The 25,214-nt window shown below is 47.8% G+C and overlaps 1 long non-coding RNA gene across 1 annotated transcript in view; it reads right to left on the bottom strand.

The window, feature by feature from the left end:
• Nucleotides 1–196: 196 nt before the first annotated feature.
• The window catches only part of LOC130519439 (uncharacterized), a 36,601-nt gene continuing 11,583 nt past the window's right edge, over nt 197–25,214 (bottom strand). The window contains exons 4-6 of the long non-coding RNA XR_008948316.1: nt 24,642–24,707; nt 23,941–23,990; nt 197–367 (exon numbers count right to left, since the gene is read on the bottom strand). This is a non-coding gene — a long non-coding RNA (uncharacterized LOC130519439). The remainder of the gene's footprint in view (nt 368–23,940; nt 23,991–24,641; nt 24,708–25,214) is intronic.

The following is a 25,214-nucleotide window of genomic DNA, read 5'->3' as shown; positions in this document are numbered from 1 at the left end:
GACGTGTGAAGGAATGCAGAATTCTTCCTGCACGTCCTGCATCAAATAGCTTCAAATGGAACCATCCATCATGTTAAGTAGCTTCTGCTGCTCAAGATTAATATAGAAATACTCATAAAACTGTCAAATATGAAACAAGACGGAACAAAGATCGAGCGTCTGCGACTTTATGTGAACACCCAGTTTGCCACCATGATGAGGAATGCAGGGGTTTTGTTTTATTGATAGCTGCTTTGGTAAGGAATAAGGATCTTAAGCATTAGCAAAAGCTACTGTATAAACTGCACAAACACAAGTGGGCATCCTCCCAGGCGGCGCTCGCCAGGCTCTCCTCGCCGCAGTTGCCTCCGTTGCCTCCTGGAAGACCCTGCGACAAAAACACAGATGAAAGGAAAACGTGAGTCAGCTGGGAAGAACAAAGAAATCAGAAGAGGAATAAAATCCGAGACAAAGCCTGGAAGTGGCCGTTTGCTTACTCGGAGTCAATATTTCAGATCCACTGTTGAAACAAGGGTCATTATCTTCTGTTTGCCGGACAGCTTCAACGCCAAATAAATCCCAGAAGACGTTTCGCACGTGTGTTTGCTTCCGTCAGGATTATTCCTGAGGTCTTAGCGCACGTTCCCGCACCTCGGGATCAAGCAGCCATCAACTGCACCCCAATTACATCCCATGTTGAGGAGCCGCGATACGTCTGCCGTTGGTGCAGCCCCGCGGGAGCAGAGCGCAGCAAACGAGTGAAGAAATAAAATAAACGCTCCGGATTTAGAATTTATCATCTCCAAGGCCTGGGATTGTGTTGGGCAACGGACCACACAATGAGCTTCGACGTCTTCGCTGATAGATGATTGATTTGGCCGCCGGCGAGAGGCGCCGTTTGAGGGACAGATCTCTCCGGCAGCCTGGCAGCAAAGAGCCCAATAATATGAGGAACGGTCTATTTACCCAGCAGATGAGGAGAGACGCGCATCGGAGATTAAACGGGTGGAATTTTGGGTGCGTCCCGGCTCGGGAATTTTCAATAAAACGCATGACTCCCAAACTCATTTAAGTTGCAAGCGGCTTTTTTTTATTTTATTTTTAACGTGAGGGTAACGCAACCCAGCCCGTTTATCACCTCAGGTTTTCTCTTGGGATTGTGTGTGTGTGTGTGTGTGTGTGTGTGTGGGGGGGGGGCATCACACCTGGATTCAAAGTTTAATGAAAAACTTCATTGTGCTTTTGGAAGAAATAACCATACTTAGTTCACCATTATTCACCTTTTCTGCAGTTTTCATGTATCATAAATGGTTCATTTATGATCCATTAAATGGCTCATTTAACGCTTACGTCTACAAAGTTAAAGCCACTAATCGCTCAAGCAAACAAAGTCTCTCGGGACTCTAAGCTGCTGCTAATACAGCCACCAATTTGTTTAAAAAATTTAAGCTAGCATCTATAATTGATGTGCAATCGATGTAACGGCCCCAGATCTGATAAGGGGCTCCAGCGGATCTCCCGATAGACTATCGCACGGGGAGAACAGATGTAGAGTCGTCCATCAGAGAGGGATGGGGTTGCCTGGGAAGGTTTCCACCCCGCAGCGAACAAAATAGCCCTCATATATCCCTGTAATCTGCATTAGCGCCGGCGCACCAGCCAGGAGACAGCGTGGAGGGGGATGAGTAATGGGGGCTACCGCTGATTTGGCAGGCCTATATTACACCTCAAAACCCGACCGGCCGGAATATAAAATGACACAAATGAACATCATCCCCCAGAGCACGGTATTCATCAGCCCATATTAAGCTCAAGAACATGTTTTAGCCGACTGGTTTTACCCAACTTTTTTATTTTTTACATGTGTTGCTCCACAGCCAAAAGGTCTAATTAATATCAGTGTAACTCATTATCTCGATGATGTTATCGAGTTTGTCGTAGCAGCAAGGTTTAGCTTTTAATATCACATTTACTGGATGGCTAAGGAAAAATGCGCGGGGAACATCGAGAAGCGGCCATTAAGTAAAAAAAGAAAAAAAATCGATAAAGAAGTTTGTAAAAAGTTGATTGTTGTAGCAACATGAGGATGTTATCCTTGACACAAAGAGCAATTTGTTTTCTGAGTGATAGTTTTTCCAACAAGACTAGACTACTCGAAGAAAAAGTGGGGAAAATTGGAATTCTTAGATACAGAGTGACTGTTGTATGCTAGTCGTGGACAAGGCGAGTGTAATGACGACTTTGACCCCTACCAGAGGCACTAACTAGCACGTCTACTTTGTTACAGGCACTTTTTAGTTCACTAAAACCACTTTGTTTCTTCCACATCTCTGTTGGCTTCTTGCAGCCTGCTTTATCTTCTCAGCAGACTTCGGGATGAGTAATGAGCTAGCGCCATTCTGGCAGCTTCTGTCTATATTACCAACCCTCTCTCCACACACACACACACAACATAAAAAAAACCCAGCACCGCAAGCAACTCTCCGACTGGCGAGAGCGTAGAACATGAGCCCGGAGACACGGCCAGAAACAAATGTTTCTGTCAAGCACCAACAGCGGCGCGGACATGCTAGCCAGACGTGTCCACAATAAGGAGTCGTCCACCACTTCCTGAAGGGAAAAGCAATTAGTTAGATCCACTTTGTGTTTACCAGCACAACAGAGAAGGTTATTTTTAATGGGTTATTTTTATTTGCCAGCGAGAGGAGAAAATTGCATATCGCAGGCATCTTTTTATCTGATCTCCAACCGAGCTAAGTGCTAAGAAGCGCAGATATAAAATGGGAGCACAACAAACAGCGTCTGGCATTAAACTCTTGTAATGGCTTGTAAAAGGATATTCTCGCCTGCTATCTGAAATTAAAGCGTAGATATTGCATCCCTCGAGGCCAATCTAGGCTGCTAGGACTATAATGCCTTTCTATCCACCGTTTGCTAGCTTCTCCGCTAAAACTATTTTAATGCCCTCTCATAATTAACAAATTGCCTGTATTAATAGTTTGATGCTGGGTCCATTTACACTTTGAATATATCGGAAAACACGTAGCTCAGGGAAAAGATACAAGTTCTCCCCTCTGTTTTGAATGGAAACCAAATGATCAGGAAGCCCGATAGCACGTCGCTCCAGCTAGCTGTGTGAGGGTTCCTTTTCTTTATCAGATACCAGCGAATCATTAAATCAGAGCTGCAGCCTGAAAGCGCCAGCAAACGGTGGCATTAAATTTACATCAGGGAGCGATTGTGCTGCAGGAGCACCTGCACTATCTGCCGGCGTTCTCCTCAGTCTCCGCCACCGCGCGCCTTTTCATTATCGGGGCTACAAATCAGTGGAATGGAAAAGCGGCGCGACGACAGGAAAAAGGGCCCAAACAATCAGAGCGCAAGTGCTGCCTCAGATAATAAGTCCGGGAGGATGAATTCAGCCCAGATCGCGTCCATTTATACCAACTTTGATGTTCTCCTCATTAGCGGAGCTTCATACATGGAACATGTTGAACCTATAGGTTCCAGGGCTGCTAATAGAACATTTCAATAGCTTATTGTTTAGTTCCTGGAGCGTCCGCTGCTGCTGTCGGTTCCACCAGATTGCTTTTTCCCCTCTCTACACGTCTCCATGAAAAGTGCTGGTGGAAGCATTTCAGATGGAGGCAGATTAACTCCCCACTTCCATCACTGACGCGACGCCCAGCTGCCCCAGACAGGCAACTCAGCGGCTGCTTTTGTTGCCGTACAGGGACTTTAGGTGTTGTGTATTTTTATTCAGGAGCTCCGCGGGCAGGCCGACAATGCCGAGATCATTTTCAGGCGGGCACTTTAGATGGAAATATTTTTATCGTAAACTACAGACGCTTATGCTGCGATTTAAACGCATCCCAGATTATAATCTGCATGTTCCGAGCTTCATTTGCATATTTCAGCACCAGCCATCTGGAAAAACCTCAGAATCCACTGAATTAAAGGTGTCAGCTTTCTAACGCCGCTAATGTCGTTATAATAACTGACCTTGAAACCGGGCCGCGGTCGGCGCCCGTACAAACGGGACGTTTCTACAGCTGCGGCTCCAGAAACGAAACTGTAATTGTCTAAATATTGAAACTGTCCCGGAATGCAACAAATCACCCTTATCTACCCCCCCACACACACACACACACACCTCCCCCCACGCTTTCATTACGCGTGGAGGGCTTTCTCTCCCGTTGACTCCTGAAGTGAGAACGCTTTCATGAAGGCAATAAAACGCTCATCAGCAAAGGCCGGGTGTTTTTTTTTTCTTCCTCTCTTTCAATGTGACGACGTTTTAATGAGCGCTGAAGGAGACGGCTGCGCCGGCTGATGGCGGCGCCTCTTTATCAATGAGTGGCAGGGAGGAACTAATGGCGCTAAAACAGACAGACCGCCAGGGTCTCTGCCTCAGCATGTCCCTATTTTAATATCCTTTCGCAGAGTTAAGTCGGAGCACCCCACCCCCACCCCCACCTGCAGGCCGCCGTATCTCTCAGCTTCTATTCGACCTTTCCACGCCGCTGACCGCCGTCTCCCCTTTCCTGTTTTCTCATTGATCGGAATTTAATCTGAGGACTTTTCTGTTGAGCCGCTCGAGGAAAGCCGTCAGGCGGGAGCGGCGCCATGAGGGAGACGTTGTTGGGCTGCGGAGGTTGCGATGAAATCACAAATCGGCCTTTGAAACAGACCACGCGGTCCGAGGGAGGTACGAGGAGGGAAAAAGAGGGCGATCTCGCCTCCAAACCCAGCCGAGACTCGCGGCAAATTGATGTCAGGACTATAAATTGTGTGTAGCACTGCCTGGATGTGCTAGCTTGCTGTCAAGATGCTTTTTTTTTTTGTTTTTTACGTGGCACGTCGGATCTAATGAGTTGTCAAGCGGGAGAGCGAGGGGAAGCTTTGAAATGGCGCTAACGTTACGATAAGCGGCAAATTAACGTCACTCAGCAAGGCGCTATATTCATTACACGCCGTTGTATAACACAGCGTGATCAGTGCTCACGACCCGCGGTGTTTTACGCGCCGGCTTGCTTCTTTAACGAGATTTTTTCGCTTCCCGGCTCTGCTGAGGTCAGACAGGGTTGTGGGCGAGGGAGCCCCCTGCCCACCAGACGCTAAACAAAATCGCTTTTGCCTCCCTTTCTAGCCGCGCAAGGTCGTCTAGCGCCGGCGACGCCTCTGCAATTAGCATGCAGCCCGCAGCGCGACCTGTCTGGTGGCGAGCGCACAAGAGCGGCGCCCTGCTCTCCTAATGAGATGCCAGTCACTGGGGGTGGCAGTGGGACTGTGAAAGTGAAAAAAAAAAAAAATTCAAACATTGTTATTTTAAAAAAAAAGAAAGCTCTCCAAGGGTTCCACGCGCCAACACATGGACGGCGGAGGGAGCGGCTGAAGTCGCGCCGCGATGGGAAGCTAATTTTCCATAACATGCACTATTTGATGGAAGCTTTCATCCAAATCAAGGTGCTTGACCGCTGGTGCGTGGCTTTTTAGCTAACGGTTGGGGGGGGGGACGGGGGGGGGACGTAGACGTGAGCGACCTGAGAAGACAGAAAGTGGCTGAAAGCAGAGAGCAGCAAATGGAGCTGAAAGTTGAAGACGTTGAAAACATATATTGATTTGCTCGTGGTTACCAGCGTGTGAACGGCGTAATGGCTTCTCTCTCGCTGTTCTTTTTTTCTTAATTCTGATAACCGCATCGGACATTTAAGATTTTTTAATGTTCTCTAATGTTGGAAAAAAAATTGTTTTCCATCCAACTGATGCTCCCTGTGTCCCAGTTTGTCCTTAATTGACTTATGGATGGGACCATCAAGGTACATAAACATTTTTCCTTCGACTTATTTAGACCCATCGGGGAAGGTTCCGGGTTCCAGATGTTCAACCGGGAGTTGAACAATTTCAATAAACAAAAGAAACCTTGTAATTTAACTTTTTTTGCTAATAATTTCAGATCAACTATGCTCTCTGTGTACTGGTTTGTCCCCATATGGACTCTGGCTGGGACCATTAAAGCATATACCGTAATTTCCGGACTATAAGCCGCTACTTTTTCCCTACACTTTAAACACTGCGGCTTATTCTACGGTGCGGCTTATTTATGTTTTTTTTCGTGGCGCGCTATCACAACTATTGTGAATCAGTCATTTTTACTCACCCTCATCAACGTGGAAAATACTAGAAGAAAAGCATATGATGCGACTTTTAAGTTAAAAGTGATCACTCTGGCGGTTGGAGAAGGAAATCAAGCTGCGTAATCTTGGCATTACGGTAATCAATGGCGAGAAGTTAAAGAAGTTAAAAAGAAGTTAAAAAATCCTGATGTAATAAAATTTGGATATACGGTCTCTGTAAAAACATACAAGTGAAAAGAGTGGCTGTTGTTTCTTACCTGTGTTTGTCACTCGTCAGTGACTCGTCTCTTACGGTAATATAAAAACATCTACCGGTACTGAATGTTTTCGATCTAATTTTTCATATTACTACGTGGGATACCTGCGGTTTATAATCCGGCGCGGCTTGTATAAGTACAAAATTGATTTTCTTTCTAAAATTAGATTGTGCGGCTTATAATCAGGTGCGCTCTATAGTCCGGAAATTACGGTAAACCATTTTGTGAGTGAAATGTTCCAGGGTGAATCCAAAGGTTCTGCATCCACCATCAGAGGAGGGAGGGCGGGCTAAACGCCATCAGTGTTTCTGTGTTGGAGGGAGGTAAAAGTTGATGGTGCATCTTAAACCAGCCTCCAGGGTTGAGGGACGCGCCTCACAAAGCCCCGGTGCCTGATGCCTAATGGCCCTCTGTTTGTAATGGCATCAGAATAGCGTTCTTCCGCTGCCAGAGGGGGTGTTCTGTTATTGTGGAGCCAATCACCCGCCAAGCATCCGCTGCCTCTTATTTCCTCCCCGACGCCGCGGCTAAATCGACTCTTTACGCCTGACTCGTCACCCCGCGGAGGATCCCCGAGACGCATCTTTGGAGGGCAGCCTGATGGCCCTGTTGCCGTGGTTACGTTTATGGCCCGGGGATTCGGTTGGGTGGGTTATGACGCATTTACTGCAACCCTAAATCACGGGAAGCGATGGCGTTGGGCGATTAGACCGATGAAGCTGACGTGACCTTTGCAGGGGTGTTAGGTGGTAATTGCTCACTCTAATGTGTGTTTGGATCGACTGTCATTTGGCGCGTGTGTGTGTGTGTGTGTGGGAAATGATGGAAGGGCGTTAGGCGCATTTACACGAACCACCGGTGTAAAACCTGCAAAACTCTGTTCGTGCGCTCGGTACTTGTATCCATTTCCTCCAGAAAAAGGAGGATTTTTAAAAATTATTTTCTGTTCCATTAAGCCAAAGGGCGCCCCATTTTCACGCCATCAGAGCCGCTGAGGGCTGCTCGCCGCTGCGGCCAGCCGATTTGGCACTTCAACATGCGCTAATGCATTTTAATATCAGCACGCCAGCATTTTAATGCTACGCCCTGTAAACCAAACACGAAAAAACAAAACCTCATTGCTACAGAAGTAGCCAATCCTAGCGGTACTCAGCTCTGGAGTGTCTGCTCTGCACTCAGAAGACCTCCGCCAGGATTAACCGCCGTCTATTCTTTTCTTAATAAAGAGGCGAAGCTGTGTCCTCAAATGTTGCCCCCCCTTTGAAATGTGTCCGCCTGATAACGGCAAACCTGCGAAAGTGAGAAGAAAACAAGCACCGAAAGGTGCGAGGGAATGAGTAATATGCTCGCCCGCACGTCGGCTCTGACTAACAGCCCAGACGTGCTTGCTGCACCCCCCCCCCCGCCGCTGTTATCGGCTCGCGCAGATGTGCCTCGGCCTCCTCTGCAGCGCTCCGCTCGCCGCATCCATCACGGAAGCACACCTTGGGAGACTGAGGGGACTGCGCGAGCGCCAAGCCCACCATCTGCCGGCGTTTAGAAATAAATGACAGGCCCAAACCTGGTGGGAGCTCGTCTCGTTCCGCTGCCAACGTCGACGCTGTGACACCCCCCACCCCGCCCCCACCCCACTCCTCCACCAAACCTTCCTTCTCCTCCTGAAATCCGTGTGTAAGACCTCTGCCAGTCACGCTGGACTGCGGCGTGGAGAGCGAATTTGGGCGGTGAAGCGCGGCCCGATCCTCAGGGGGCCGAGCAGGTGGAACCAGCTGTCTCCCCGCTGATTACAGCGGCCAAACTGGAGCGACTGAAGTGGAAACCAGATCCAGCTCCCCCATCTGAAAAGCCATCACTGGACTTTTCCGCGCTATATAAGCGCTAATATTCCGGTGTGTTGCTGCTAATCGATCCAATACACGCAGACGTTAATGAATGCGTGTATCGCCCAGCTCAGCAGGAAACAAAACCGCGCGATTTAATTTAATCGCCGTCGTTTCCCAGGGGGCCGTTTAAGAAAAATTAAGCAGCTAACTGCAACAATCTGGCTGCAGGAAGCGATGACGGATGAGGCTGGAGACAGAATTCTCATCAAGGTGAATAATTTACCTGAAACGAGCTAAAACTTTTACCCTCGCAGGTAAAAAAGAACTATACACAAGCACCTCTGTCACCCTCTGGTGACAGGTTGCAGTAAATGACAGAATCCAATGTGGAATCATATTTGATTGACTCTAGCCTGCAAGAGCCCCCCCAAAACACCTCCTTTTCACCTCGTCTATGGCCGCGCATTCCTCACGTGCGCGGTGAATGATTAGTTTTAATTTGGCGGTTTAAGCCCAACAGCTCGGCGCCGGGCCTCAGAGACGCAATAAAAGACACCCGGCGGAATTCTTGGGCGCGCCACCTCGTACAAGTTAGGTTCCAGAACTGAGACGGAGAGACAGACTTTATTAATTTCATGGATTTGGAAATGAGCCGTGGCGATAAGGCTATCGCTCTCTTATCTGGGGACGGCGGGGGCGTAATTAAGCCGATAGCCAGCCGCGGTGAGGAAGTGGCGAAGAGAGAGAGAAAAACAGCGATATGAGGGCGGAATCTTCAGGGCTCGTTTACCAGAGGGATGATTGGATTGGCACCTAATTGCCACCTTCTCTATTTTTAGACCGGGAGGTTTTCTTCGATCTTTTTTCTTCGGTCAAGGTCAGCGTGGAGATTGTTCAGTCATCAGAGGCAGTGAGGATATCTGGCAGGTTTAAGAGATGAATGCTCGAAGGTTTCATCTTGAACGACACCCTCACCTGGAATCGGAACCTCTCACAAGTCTGATGCGATCGGACCCACCCATATAGAAAACCCATCGAAAACGGTCCTGGCGGAGAGATCCCATGTCTGAACCTGCTTAAATATCAGAAAAATGTGTAATTATTGCCAAACTCTCTGTACTCCCTGTTCCCAGGACAGATATCCTCAAAAAATCTCCTTCCTTTAGGCATAACGTCACCGTGGGGACGGCATAAAAGCACCAGGTGTCCATCAGGATGAAGGAGTGTCGAGGTAATTGGAGGGAACGGCGTTGGAATCTTTTATCAAAATTGTGGAGGCAACAAAGGCTTTGAGTTGCAGAGACTCACCTAATAGTTAACTTCATAAAGATTCCATTTACAGCTCTAACATCCAAAAATAATGCAATCAGGTTGAATCCTCCATTATAGATACGATAGTAGAATCGTGGTATTTAGCAAAGTTTTACTCATGTCACCACAGTTTTCGGATGTATATTGATGCATATTTGACACAAGGACGTTGTGGAAATGGTGAGTTTCACCGTTAAAATCAGAATGTGTTCAGACAAACATTCTAAAAAACAGCGCCATTTACAGGCTATGAACAACACATGATGTAGTTCCCAAGCCAGGCCACTAGTTGGCGGTGTTCTGCATGCTACACACGCAAAAAGAAGAGCAACAGTTTCCACAACAGTCTGGAACCAGATTGACTTTGAACTTCACTGTTTTTAACCTGAAACCATTTTCGTGGAAGCAGCGCCTGGGATTTTGGTTGTTTTCAGTCATAAAAGCGATGAAAATGACCGAACAATCCGAGTCTCATCCTTTTGAAGCCTTTTTCGAGTGGCTGAACAAAGAAAATTACAGCTGCGGCACCGAATCTAATCATCGTAGCGTAGTTAGCGCTACTTTAAATTAGCCGTCCGCTGAGATGCTGCGGCATGATGCTAAAAAACTAATGAAGACCTTTGTTCCAGACAGATGTGCGAACATCCCTCCGGTGGCCCCCCCTCCAGTGTAAACAGCCCCGCATGCAGGAAGGGGCTGCAAATCGGCCCCTAAACCCATAATCCCCGCTCCTCCGACGGATCCGCGGGAGAATAGAGCGTTATCGCCCCACCCAACTCACTCCTGTGTTTTCTCCCAGCAACCTCGGGGGGGCTTTAGCATTGCGACATTCATTCCATTATCTGGAGCACGCCGGGGCCGTCCTGGAAGCAGGGGGACGAGACGGCTCGTCAGGGTCGCGGAACAAAGAGGGAGCGTGTCGAGCGGCGGATTAGACCGGGAGAGGAAGCACAGGAGGTTGGAAGGGGGGGGGGGGGGGGGGGGGCGGAACGAAGGAGGGGAAAAAAACAGCTCTGCTCCTCTAGTGGATTTTGTTTTTCCCCCCAAAAGTCTGAACACTCACAAACAGCACCTCGCCTGGGAAGCGTTTTATTTTCTTCTTTTCCATCCTTTCCTCAATGCACGAGGGGGTGGACGACATTGAGCAAAGGAAGAAGAAAAACTAAAACAAAGCGAGGATTGGGGGGGGGCAGGTTTAATCGAGAGTTTTGTCGGAAAGATTTGATGAAACCATTTGCCTCAAAATTTGTTAATTTGTTAATTTATCGGGAGCAACATTTCAGCTCCGTTTCTTTAAAATGACTTTACCTGGCTCACTCATGATCATCCTACATCCAACCTCAGCTCGGCTTTTATCTCTAAAGAACCTTGAGCTTCTGGCTAATCGGGCCTTGAATTTAATCTGAAACGCAAAGACTGAAGATGAATTTCGGACTCCGACACCAATGCAAACGCTAATTTAGCCTTTTTTGCCTAATGGTTCATCATCTAATGAACCGATCCTTCACTTCTATCTGAACTTTGCCGACTCCTTCCGTGACTTTGAAGCGCTAAATGCTAATAGAATTCAGCAGGCAGATATAATGATTTATTCAGACTATAAAATGAGGATTTCGGGGGGGATAATAGCCTGATGATGGCGAGGCGTTTGATCAGAATTTAAAACAGAGCTTTGAAGTTCATACTTTCATTTTCCCTATTATGAATACATAAATATAAGGTGTGTAATGTGATGCAACTGTGGGGATTTAACTTCAGAGCAACACACACACGCACAAAGCACTATAAGGCCCAGCCGAGCGCACGTGGACACCCCCAGATCCCACACTTCATTACACGTCCAGCCATCCCTGACTGGAGTAAATCGATGCTGGATAATAGCAGCACCCTCATCCCTTCATCACTCCATCCCTGCCTCCCCCCTCCAATACCCTCTCCCCCCTCCCACCCATTTGTCTCGCCGCGCCTGGCTTCCCTCCCCCTTCCATCTCACCTGTCTGGTTGCATCGTTACTCTTATCAGGGGCCGATCCGGCAATAACGCTGTTGTACAGAACGTGTCTGTTGCGATTGCCGACAGCTTGGCTAGCGCCGCCTCGACAGCGCGGCAGATAATAAGCCCGTTTGCGCGTCCCGGTGTCACTTTTCTCTCGCCGGGCTGCTTCCTGTCATTCAGCTCTATGGGGAGACGTCTTTAGGATGCCGAATTTTCGTTCTCAGGGTTCTAGAAATTTCCATCTCATCAAAGGTGTCAGTTTACATGCTAGCGCGGCGGTACGCTTAGCAAGCGCAATTGGCGATTCCAGCTAGTGGACGCGCGCACTTTTTCCCTCCATTTACCAAACTTGCTCCTGATATAATTTATCGTGGCTAATGGGCCGCTGCAGGCTTGTTGCGTGCAATTAAAGTTGCGATCCATTATAGTGGCGGAACAACAAAACGTCATGCTCACTCTGTTCGCATTTGTGTGTGTGTGTGTGTGTGGGGGGGACAGACCTGAGCTCCCTTATTTGAAAAAGGATAGGACTGTTACACTTTTAAGCTGCATTTCTGTGCTCGCTAAAGTTCCGAACAGAGCTTATGAGGCACTGCAGTGTCACAAATTCCTTACAAACTGCAAAAATGCAGAAGGCAAGCAAAGATCTGACTGTGCTGTGACAGTCAACAGTGGTTAATAATTGAGCTTCTGCTTGATTTGCGAGCAACGAGGCTTTTCGGCGGCCTGAACGACGACAGCGGTTAGCATGAAATATTCAACTGGACCGCAATAAAAGGAGGCAGAACAGAAAACTCTGGCATCAAACCTCCGATGCAGTATTTTAGGCTGCAGCTGAGAGAGCGCAGAACGCTTATGTTGGCAAATAATGTCGATAATTGAGGTTTGGACGCCAATAATGTCATTTCCTTTGTTCTTCTTCTCCAGCAACACTGTTGCTTTTAGCATTTTTAAAATAAGCATCTGCCTGTCAAACAACTCCACATTCTTGGAACTAGTTCCTGACTTCCTGACAATGTTAACGTGTCCAAGGAAACTGCCTATTCTGACTTAAAGTAGCTAAATAAAGCTGAGGAAAGAAGGCTGATTTTGTTTTTAAAAAAATAAAAAAAAGCTCATTATGAACAACCCTGAAGACCTGGTGTCGGCTTTAAAAGGCCGATTCTCAAAAAAAGGATTTTGTTTCTCCTTCAGAGTCTAATTTCTACAGTAAATGTTGTGTTTATCCAGGCATATCTCGAAAACAAACCCAGGTATCGATTACCTTTCTCTGCAGCTGGTTAGCATCAAAATAGGCTTTCTCTTCACAGAAACACTCTTTCCGGGTTTAAACCACCTTTGAGTATCTGACTCCAAACACTCCCGTCGTGTCTGTCAGCCTATTATCTCGGGCTGTTTAGGTCGACTGTGAAACAGGTCGCGCTCGGGGGCTTTTTCCGCTGAAAACATTAACGCCGTCAGGATAAATCATAACAACAAAGTTGTGGGAAAATAAAACTAGAAACACTGAGGAAGCGCCGCATTAGCAATAACGAGTCGGAAATGACCTCTCGCTACCATTTCTTTGCTAACTTTCCAGCTATGTCGACCAGCATGGTTCTAGAGTGCCCCCAGGCGAACTCAGACCAGTCAACAGTTGTCTGCAGCCGATTCTTCTGAGCAACAGTTAATGAGCTCCACCTCGTTTACCCCCCTCCAACAGTCAACGCCGGCTCCTGTAGCTGGCAACGACCAGCGTCACACGTAGCATCACGTGATAAATGTATCGCTCGTTATCACAAACTTTAGTGCCTCTGTCGTGGCAACTGCAAGCTCGCTAATGTGCTCCTGGTGACATGAACAAGCTAGCGGTCCCTTTACCCCCCCCCCCGTGCTCTTAGGTGATGCTGGTCCTACCGTGATTTGGGATCAACATACGAGGAAAGCAAACGTCGCTAACAGAAGTTAGCTTCGAGATTGTCATCAATCGGAATTGACGGAAAGAGTAATGAGTATCAATACCAAGGAAGTGTGATCAGCCGTGTTCAGCTGGGACCAGTCGGGCAGATGCCAACAAGCAGGTCGCAGGAGGAGGCGGTGACAGACGGAGGGCGAGGCCGAGCGCCACTGCGGCAGCAGCTGCTCTCTGCAGCGCCGCCATTAAGGTAACGCGGCGAAGAGGAGGCGCGTAATGAATGCGGATCAGCGGTGCGCCTTCGCATCTGCGCGCCCGCAGCCTCGCCGTGCCTCCCCACCGCGCGCACGTGCACGCCCTCGCTCGTCACTCCTCTATTTGCTGGGCTTTCGTTCTTCATTTTGTTTTTAACTGCATCCTCGAGTCTGACACGGAGAAGGTGGAGGTGACAGAAACTTAAAGGAGACAGAGATGGAGGGGGACAAATGGGCAGTGGGAGGAGGGAGAGCCCCCCCGCCGCCATTCCCTTACAACTTTTCTTTGGGGGCTTCTTATAAACCAACCATCTATCTCCATTATGCCCCCAAAATTGCTATTTGTCGCTTTGCGGGGAAGAAATAATCAATATGTCTTGTGGGGGCAGCGAGCGCATTAGAGGAAGCAAATTGATGTCTCTCGCCCCGGCGCTCCTCACCCAGCACGCTGCACAGCGGCTAATGGGAAGCCTCGCCGGCAGACGAAGTGGGGGGGTGGGGGGGCGGAGGGTGGAGGTGGCGTGTGTACGGACCCAGCGGTCAGGCGAAAGGGAATTTTGTAAATGCAGAGTGAATGCCAGCGTTTGGTCGTGTGGCTGTCTGATTGTATTTGTGTGTGTGTAGGGGGGAGGGGGGGGGGGGGCACCATATCTCTACCAGCCATCCGGTTATAGGGCTCCAGGCTGTCAGCGGCAGATAGCCCTGTCACCACCGCAGCGTCCCCCCCCTTCTCTGCCAGAGCCTTGAAGGCTTCCTGACATGTCCAGAAAATCCCCACCTGATAAGTGCGTCGCAGACAGACGTGAACCCCCCTTCCTCCCTCCCCCCCACCCCAGACACACCACCCCTCCACCTTTTATTTCATTACGCTTCTCCATCGTTCTCCACTACAGAGAAGTAAAGCCGCCGCTCGACTGGCCGCTTCTGGTTTTAACCCACCGCTAACGATACGACGCCGCGGCCGCTTCTTGGCGTATTTGACTGCACGGAAAAAAATCCATATTCAATCTGTGAATAACTAATAAAGGACCTTTGTGGAATCGATAGCGGCGCATGCTAACAAGTATCATCTCTGCCCCTCTGAAGGTCAAAGCTCTTCATCTTTAAAGGTGTGAGGAGGAAGGCGGGGGGGGGGGGGGTCCTCATGGATACTGAGACCATGTAATGACTGGGATTAGTGGGAGCACACTGGTGGATGGATGAATCATGACCTTGTTGCGTCTTATTTCTGGTGCCGAACTCCGACAGATGCTACTTATTTTATCCCGCTCTGGCCTGTCGAGGGAGGAGTGATTTGACATTATTGCTCCTGGAGCCAAGAAACCTTCCGCTAAGGGTATTTTCAGGAGTCGATCTGTTGCCGAGGGACCCGGACGCCGTTTTATTTTTTTTTTAGTGGAATCCTCCTGAAGATGAGATTATGCTGCACGGTTGTCGAAAACGTTGTGTTTCTCCTGCTTTAAAGAATTCGCATATTAAAACAACAAAGAAATACATCGTTAGCCGCGCCTCCCAAAGCCCCTCCCCTCTACAACGTGTAGCGGCCCTCCCCTCTACGGCCGCCCGTAGACCGCCGGCGCTGTCGCGAAGGAACAGAATGAATATGCAAATAGCGTGACTGAATGTCAGAGGAGAAATTCATCTTTCCGTCACTCGCACACGCAAAAACAAAATCAATCTCTGGCTCTGACAGCGGCGCGCTCAGATGGCGACGCGAGGGGGTGGCGGCGGTGGGGGAGGGGGTGTCACAACAGGCTTCTCGATTATCCATTTATTCGCCGCAGAGGGCATTACGGTCCCGTCAATCCTCATTTGTGTCGAACTAAAAGCCGTGACCACCACGCAAATTTAACGTTTGCCGATTTTAGCGCACAAAACCCGGTGATTTAAGGGTAAGATGGGTTTTATTCTATGTATTTCTGAAGCAAGGCGAGTTTCGCGACTCTTGGAATTCAATCGGAATTCAACAATGTGCCATATTAATTCATATTTTCTCTACAAACTTCCTCCTGCAGGGGCTGAAAATTACAATGTTTTCTTGTTGTACTCGAACTACACACCAGCAAGACCAAGGATGTCCGGTTAACTGGAGGAATTTCAATTATTTTAGATCCGATCAACACATCAGTTACAAGTCGGGTCGATAGCTAATGATGGATGGATTCTATTATAATTCACATTTGCCTCTAAATGTCAGTGCTGTGACACTGTCCAGGAATGTGAAGTAGCCGATTAACCATGAGCAACTCGCCGGCGCTGGCGAGCTGGCTTGGGCAGCCCTAATGTTTTCCCATCGGCGCCTCAGAAAACGACATAAAAACAACTTCCTGAGAATCAACGCCACATGTGCTTCCGCTCCATCCCCAGAAAATGAGATTCTGCAGATAAATAGATGTAGCCTATAAAAGGCTAACGTGCGTCTGAGGGATGGTGAACCGGCGAGGCGGAGCCCGATGTCTCTCCAAAGAACCAATAAAGTGGGAAAACTGGGACGGAGGCAGTGGTCTTTACTGGAAAACCCCACAACTTTGTCTTGTAGGCTAATAAAACCGTTATGTGCCGTGCGCTTGTAAGCTAGTTATGTTTACAACAGCATTGGATTAATCTTGCGTTGTTGACTCGCACCGTCCGAAGACGTCGCATTGCTTCATATTAATTTCTGCAATAACACTCCTGCCCCGCAGGACCTCCAGTCCAGCCCAGACGCCGCCCCGCTCGCCGTTTCCAACTCCTCCATCACACCGCCAAACACGGAGGGAGACGGTTTCACGGCGCGGAGAATTAATTCCACAAGCGGCTGCATGTGACAGAACTGAACAACCGCGCCGTGCTGCAGGTTAATTCCCGCCTTTGATGGATGCCGCGCCGCAGCCGTCGCCGCCAGCGCAGGAGAAGCCGCCGCAATTAGAAAAGCCGCGTGCAGGAGCTGGCGGCCGCATGCACCGCTGGGCATAAATGAGCCCGGGCAAAGTAGGCAGGGCTTTAACAGGGCGCCGCAGACACGCCTAAGACTCCCATTGTGCCGTTCGCTAATCCATTTCCACCCTAACAAGCTGCTGCCTTCAAAACCAGCCATCCAACCGAGGGCCTGTCCACCGTCTGCTGAGCTTGGTTCAGCTCCAGTTTGCCGTCTTTCGGCAGCCATTTTGAGCTCTCGCTGGCAACAGAGGGACCCAAACGAAGCTTCCGTATGTTTTAAGAGACGCCGTTGTACTTTTTTTTTTTCCCGCTGCCGAAAGATGCAGCATTAAAATATGTATTTTAAGATCAGCGCAGATGTGAGAGGCAGGAAGGATAAACAAGCTGGGGCGAGGCGGCGGCCTCAACGTCGGCCTCGGCGTCGCCTTTAAGTGTTGCTTTTGTTCCCCCCTTTTTGGCTGAATGTTGATTACTTTTCTAACCTCCAGACATTTGTACGCTGCACCGAGCTCAGGAGAACGTTATTTTTCTTTTGTCAAGCGAAGTACAATGAGGTTTTTTTCCCCACCAATAATAATGCCACGGGTGGGCAAAACAACAACAACAAAAAACGGCGTTTCCTCCACTGAGATGAAAGTTATAGGCGCTCTCCTTACTAGTAAATTCACATGTTCACGCTCCCCGTTTGGACTTTAGTTCAACAACATTCCGATTAATTTCTCTTTAAACTTTGTTTTAGTGCTTCTTAGCCTGTTTATCAATGACTTCCATCGATGAGGTTAAACAAGATGGAGATGATAAATGATTTCAGAAGCTAAATCCTGCCGGTAGTCGTGTCCTCTCCCAACGGTGAATCATTATTAATCATTATAAATGAATCATGATTAATCGCTGCCAAAGTCTTAATATGCAAACATGCCGGGATGCCATTTCCTGGAAGTGTAAGTGCTCATCGGACACATCCCACAATGCATTTCACCTCCGCCAGCAGCAGAAGAGGTGAAATGAAGGTACGTTTCCACTATGAACTGAAGAAGTTTACAAGTATGGAGAAAGGCTCTTGTGAGCGAAATCATCGCTACAAGCAAAGATGACACCAGCTAGTAGGGTAATATCACAGTTTCGGCAAAGCCTGGTATCATTTTCCAGGAAAAAAAACCAAAACATTTTGACGAGGTTTATTATTTTTGCTGTCAGCATGAGGCATTTAATTTTGAAACCTGGCTGTAATTACTTTACAAATACAATTTAATGTTCCTGCCGCTGTCGCGTCGCTGTCAAAAATCGACTTTTATTCTCGGGATACGCGCTACGAACGCGTTTCCTGGCGAGTGTTTGGAGACATATTCCACTGATGTTTGTGTATCCTGTTTAACCCGACTGTCTTTGCATTAAAAAAAGCAGCAAGCGAGACCGGAATAAACTTGAGCATACAAAAAAAAAACCACAGCCTGTCGATATCCGCTCGGCCGTGCTTAGCACCGGAGCTCATTGGGCGAATTCTCAGAATTCACCCAGACAGGTGTAAACAACTGACAGCATGTTTGCGTGTTTATGTCCGGAAATAAAATCCACTCAGCCATCTTTTCCACACGTACAGCAGGACCAGTGCAAATATTGGTGCTGCATCTATTGGGAGGCCATCTGTCTGTCATCATCTTGTTGTTTTTGTTTGTTTTTTTCACACGAGCATCAGTAAACAGACACAAATATCGCCCCCAACGTTCCTGCCCCCGTTGGCTGGACTGGTAGCGAGCAGGAGGTTCTATGGCTTCAGTCCTCACTGGAACGGCAGCGTCGTTCGGGCATCGTGCGAGAGCTGGATGCCATTTTGTTTGGAGCGTTAGCACGGAGGGAGGCACGTGGGAGAAATCCCACTGCTTCTTCAGCGTTTTATTCCTCCTCGTTCCTGCTAACTGCTAAGCAACGCAATCATTTAAGACAGTTTTGTGTACGATTTAATCTAGATATCAATATCAGTATGAGGAAAACTGGGGTATAAGAGGTTTAAAACAGCACAGATGCTAGCATAAACGCGAACAATCAAGAATCAATGCTTCTGTAGTTTTATATTTTTATTTTTGTGATCTTTAAGGGGGCAGCGGACAAAATTGTACAGACTCCCATAATATGGAGTTTGTTGCTAACTGCGGCTGCGCAGCTGCTTAATTTGAAAGCTGCACAAAACAACAACATGCTAAAGGTGCTCTTTGTTCATTTATTCAAACCTATTCTTTACTGCTGGTAGCTATCATAGGAGATAACGCTCGATTGATTCACTGATGGCTAAGATACATATTAAATAGCACAACTAAAACCCAAGCAAAATAGTTAATTGGAAACATTCTATATATGAAAGCTGCTCTGATACACACACACACACACACACACACACACACACACACACACACCACACACACACACACACACACACACCACACACACACACACGAGCCATGATGGAGTAAAAGTGTCGACGTTGGCGGTCAAGGTCAGCTGATAATGGGAGAGATTGAGGGTGGGGTGAGGCGGCAGCGGGGTTTAGGTGGGGGGGGGGGGGGGGGGGGGGTCGGCAGCAGTCTCAGGTAATGAGATTTACGACCCTGAGTTCTCGCTGCACCCCACTTCCCCACTGCCAGCCAACCCTCCCCTCACCTAACATGATTTATAGACCTAATAGACGTCAACGCGCCCGCTTCAGATAGAGGCTTCACGTTATCACTGAGAGAAAGTCATCTGTTCAGGAGGGCACGAGTACACGGACATCTCTGCCTCTGTGTGTGTGAGTGCGCGTTTACCTGTCATATTCAGCCCCTCCGATCTTTCAACGTTTTCCCTGGAAATACTAGTTTATGTGTTGTCTTGTAAAAATAAGTGAACCTAAATGCTTTGCTTGTGGAATAATTCTTTGAACCTTGGTGGATTCAGATACGGGTTTTGAGTGTTCCTGCTTGTTTTGGACCAGCCTATCTTCAGTTTTGGGTAGACGACGGAGTCACATTCTAACGGTTTCAATGGTTTGGTCTAAACACGTCAGAACCAAGTCTTAATCGCAGTCCTTTGAAGTTGTGACCAGTCCACATGTCCTCACTTCAATATGTCCTCACTGTGCAAGTGAAAAGAGCATCCCGGTCCGCACTACATAACAATTACAGGCACACACACACACACACACACACTGAGCCTCATTTAAAATTCAGTGTTGTAATGCAGGAATGCACGTGATGTGACGGGTTTATCGCCCTGCATTAATTGCTAGTTGTCCTTCTGTGCACATCAGAACGCAGCGCCAGCAGGTCTATGTTCTAATGTTCAGCTTCATCAGCAGGTCAGACTCGATCGTTTTGATCTTAACGGTGGCTTAAACAGTCTGTCCAGTCAGGTATACATTCTGGTAATCTGATGTTAGCATGTTAGTGAAGGTAGTGAATGTTTTAGTCAGTTATTTAACAACAATCATTTGAGTGTCAGACAGGAAATAAATGATGACCACACCACTCATTTACCACAGCCTGTCACTAGGGGGCAACAGAGAGGCTTTGGCCTCGCCATTGGGGTTCCCTCATGTTACTGCGCTAAAGCAGAGCATCACGTTAACCGAAGCTCAACTCCGTCCTCACAGCGATGCCAACGCGCCATCGTTATTCAAGATGCATTGTGTCACACGAATTAACGACCGTGAGTGAGTGATGAAAATGAAAACATCCGCTAGTGGAAATCTAAGGACGTATTTTAGTTCTGATTATCACACGCGTGGTTGTTGATGTTCAGGCTAAATTAATAAGTGCTGCACAACCTGCCTGACAGTCCCGGATTTGCATAATTACGGAGGAAACTGCAGAATTAGAGGGGGGGGGGGGGGTTGTCGCTCAGTTCGGAATATTGTTGGAATATTCTGTAGTACTGGTACCAGTCGCATCCGACCACCTGCTGACTGATGCGCGCTCTTTTATTGTGCCGAAATTGTGGTTTGAATTTGCTGCCATTTATAATTCCGGCTCCACATTTCCTATTCGGAATGATCCTGCACGTCGGACAGCCCCGGCGGCGGCGGGGGGGCAGTCAGTGCTCCTGGAACGCCTTATGTAACAGACGGCGTTCCTTTAAAAGCGGAAATGATTCGGCTTCTGACACAAAAGTGATTTAATTGGAATTAATGGAATTAAAAGTCGTGCTGAAGAAGAGGTGATAATTCCGCTGTCCTCTTCCTCCCCACTCTGCTGCCTCTTTCCAGCGCATTTTAATGGGTTTTGCTGCCTGGAGCAAGCCGGAAGCTGGGAAAAGGAATATGCTGCACTGTGGTATATCAGGCCACTTCAATAATAACTCACACGGCAACATTCTCGGCTGTCACATGGGCCTCAAACCGTCGGCATCGCGCCGTGGCGCCTTTGGCTGACCCTGAATAATTTAGCTACAGTGGCGGGCGAGCGCGTTTACCCAGGGGTAAGTCTGGCAAAGGTACATCATGTCTACCCTGGGGTGCCGTTCCGACACGTCCGACACGAGCAGATGTGCACATCGCTAATCACCAATAAAGCCAGGTTCACAGATGGTAATGGAGGACGCCGTCGCCGTGTGCACCAACGCTAACAAGAGAGTTGATGCAGAAAAATAATGTTTTTACCTGAGAGACGGGGGTGGGGGTGGGGTAATCGGGCTGATTTAAATGCATTAAACTTGGAATTGTAGTTTAGACTAGAGAAGAGACTCCGCCATGTATACCTCAAAGTCCAGTTCCCAGACTTGACCACAGTTGGTATCCTGGTATGTTGGTATGGATAGTGTGCTGCGTTGGGGAAAAGCATTTAAGTGAAGCCTGGTGTGGTTCAGAGAAAGAAAATAGATCCAAGTCCAGTAAAACAAGAAGAGCAAGTGTAGCGCGACAGACTGAATCTGAAGAAGGAGCCTAACGGAGGTGGAAAAGGTTGAAATTAAGGACTGTTTGGATCTGTCCTGAGCACCTGAAAATACGCAACCCTTCAGCAAGGTGGCTCGAAACTTCGCTTTAAAACTGGGGGAGGGGGGATTCAAGCCTGTAACTGTCAGAGGGTCAAGCAACCAGTCCCAGTCATCCAAGGAGCCATGTCACCCGGTCAGAGTCAGTGTTCCCGTGTCTATGGAAGGGTTTCACCTCCTGCAAGAGGGATCAGAAGGGTCCGGTGTTCGGGGTGTAATGACGGGACTGTGGCTGATTTTTCCCTTCACCTTTCTTCTTTTTAATCACTTTTATTAACTTTATCAGAGTCTTATTTGTGCTAATGGTTCTCCAGGTCATCACATCGGCTTCTAATGGTAATATTTTAAAACGAGTTTTAACTATACACACACAAAATCTCACTCTAGCAGTGTCCTGTTCCACTCTGCCAGCTCGCGGGACCACCTGAGGGGATCCTAACACAGGTTTGTTTTTCCTGTATCTGCTCCATCAGAGGAGAGCAGGGCTCATTAGTGTGCAGACCCTGGAGGGTCCTGGGGCATTTCAGCCCACACAGCCAACCCTCAGTGGCCCCTTGGGCCAGAGCGCCAAATACAACAAATGAGTGAAATAAAACCGTGCGCTTGCCTCCCTGATGCCCGAATCTTTACACTTCAAAAACACAATTATGCTAATGCCAGGAATCATTTGCCATTCCAACCCTGATTTAATGTGGCCTTTTAGCGGGGGAACCTAATTAGAGGCTTTAATTAACATGTGCGACGCAAACTGAAGAGAAGTGTGAAGGAGCCTGTCGATCATGTAGGAGCACGGCGAGAGCGCTTAAAGAGGAAGAGCTGTGAAGGAAGTGTGAAAGTTATGCAAATGAGGTGAGGGAGCGCCACAGGGAGGCGTGGAGCTGTGCGGCTACGACGGACTCCGTAAATATCACCATGACCTGCCGACAGACCGGAGTCATCTCATTAACACAGACACGGAAGGAGCCGCCGGAGCTCAGCCCATGAGGGTCAGCGCCGATACCGCGCAACCCGAGCGGAGTGAGGGCGCCGTCATTAAACCTGCGACAGAACGCCAGATCTCGTCTCACGTTCTGCGAGGCAGATCTGCTTGATAATTATGGCACGGCTGGCGTCTCTTCACTGTGCAGAACTCTCTGCAGACCTCTGGATCGTGCCTCACAGCTGCAGACGTAGCACGCATAGCACACATTAGCTGCACGTAGCCATCGCGGCCGCTGCACGCAGGAGTCACCTCATTAACGCAGACGCTTTGAGCTGAGGATATCAACATTACAACAGGATGTTCTACACAGATGGGGAATGTAATCATCCTGGGTTTTAGCCACGGTGGCCCGAGAGAAGTGTACGCATTAGCTACGTTATTAGTCTCTTTTGAAGCCTAGCTTCCATTATAGATATTCATTTCTACAGGATTGCTGCAGTTTGGACCTGTCAGGGTTTACAAGAAACGAAATGTTTTCCTCTGCCTCAGAGAAATCCTTCTTTTGTTTACCAAAAATCACTCCCAAAATCCCAAAAAAAACCCAGCTTCAAACCAGCCTAGACACTACAGGGTTCTTCACTTTTGGAGTGGGGAGTCCATGAAGCAGCAGGGGACCGAGAGAAGGAAGCGGAATATTTGTCTCGTCTGGTTAAAATTCATAGAGGGAGCTGATATCTGGGCCCTGAATTCAGATTGCAGCTGTTTTCATGCTGTCATAGCAGAGACTATGAATATCAGAGTTTAAATCTGTGCTTTTAAGGGTGTCGGGTTGTTTCTGTATTGCATGAGGGGTATCTGGATCGTATTTTTGAGCCTAAAATGGCTCAAATGACATTTTCCCAGTTTGCAAATGGACAAGTTCAATTTAATTATAGGAAGTTTGATCAAAAATTCTGCACATACAAGAATATTTTTATGTTGCATTTTACGTTTGTGACATTGTTCAGCCTTATTGTTACATGATAGCTCTGCTCAGCTAGCAGTTAGCTTTACACTTGGTGGGTTTCAGACTCCGGTTTGAGCAACTTTAAATTCTGGTGCAACATTCAGCAATAATTCCACCTCATCAGTCCAGAAAAATGTTCGTTTTCATTGACCAGGCTTCTTTGAAAATGAGTTTTAGCCGTTTTTCACGTGCATGCAGATTGGAAAAACCTCCCACATCTGGGTGGACGAGGCCTTTCATTTGTATGCCTCTCGCTTTGCTGTGGAGCCCGGACTCGACCCTGGCAGGATTACAGCTTTCTGACATTTCATTACACTTTTCTGAAGTCCATCAATCGCACAGTTCTGAGCCGAGACCATCGGTAATAAAATATCAAAAACAGACTTTTTTTTGTCAGGGTTCATCCCCGCGCCGTCTGTTCTACACTCGGGATTACCGTCCATCATTTCAAGGATCTCGTGACAGCAAGAAGATTGAAACTCACCTTTGGTCCGATACGGTCGTCACGGCGTGTCGTGTCGTCTTGACCGAGAGCTGGACAAAATAAATACAAACAAATCAGCGCCACAAGAACAGTTAACAACAGATTTTATGCTAAAATGTTCCACAATTAGCAATACGTTAACAGTTATGGGATTATCAAACATCACTGTTGAACTGCTTATGACCAATTTAATTAGATTTAGTTTAAAACATGGCATATGGCAGCCTGGTTTTTAAAGATGATCATTTTTAAAGTCAGAATGACTTATTTCAATTCGTCGCGCATCGGTGAATCTTCATTCTTCATCACAAAAATCAACACATTCGGGCCACCGCAGCCGCGTCTGCTCTGGCACTTCTACCGAATCGAACAAGGTGCTCTTGTTTGGACACTCCTCCAATTAGCCATGCAGCAGCGATAACGCCCACATCCTCTTTTGAGCATCGTTCCCAAGGTCAGTGACTTATAAAACACGTCCTCTGCTAATATAATGCAGCAGAAAGATGGAGGGGTGGATGCCCAGCCTAAACAAGTCATTGAAAATGAGGGCCAAATCCTTGAAAATGACAATTAGAGGTGGGAGATGGTGAGCAACTGTCAAGCGATATTGCTTGAGATGCTTAATTAGATGTCAGTTTTGGGCAAAGATCATACAAATCATTTATTTACTGCACCGTTTTGAAGAATAAACTTGCAGAGACCTGCGGCTTGTCCATTTGTGGCCTTGAAAAATGGGTCCCTCTTGGGCAAACCTACCCATACTTGTCCTGAAAGAGCAATCAATTCCAAAAAAATTCAAGTCAGTAAACACGAGTTTGTCCCGCTCATGAAAAATCAATATATTATAGAGAGACGGAGCAGAAGAAAAATAAAAAAAAACAACTGTGTTGCTGCTGAGGTTGGCATCAGAGGGCCTTTTATGGTGAACTTGATTAAAAGAAAATTGCTTTCAAGTGCTCTCAGCAGGCAGGGAGGTTGAGTGGGAGTGCTGTTGGTGCACCGTGCTGGTGGGGTTTCAAAAAGTATTCTTCAGGGGTGGGGGTGGGGGTGGGGGTGGGGGTGGGGGGGGGCGACGGGATGAAGAAACGGGATGAAGGATGGCAGGGCACTGGTGACACAGTGGGGCAATTTTAAGGAAATTATCATTTTCAATACGTTTTCATTTACATGTTGGGTCTGAGAACGTTAATGCACTGTGATGAAAGGAGTTTACTTTTAACTCTTGTTTTGCTCCACTTTAAAGCTGCGGTAATTTATAAAGTAGAATTTTTAAT

The sequence above is a fragment of the Takifugu flavidus genome, chromosome 22 (assembly GCF_003711565.1).
Source record: "Takifugu flavidus isolate HTHZ2018 chromosome 22, ASM371156v2, whole genome shotgun sequence".
NCBI classification, from domain to species: Eukaryota; Metazoa; Chordata; class Actinopteri; order Tetraodontiformes; family Tetraodontidae; genus Takifugu; species Takifugu flavidus.
Note: the sequence above shows the minus strand (reverse complement) of the source record. Positions and strands in the feature narration are given on the sequence as shown.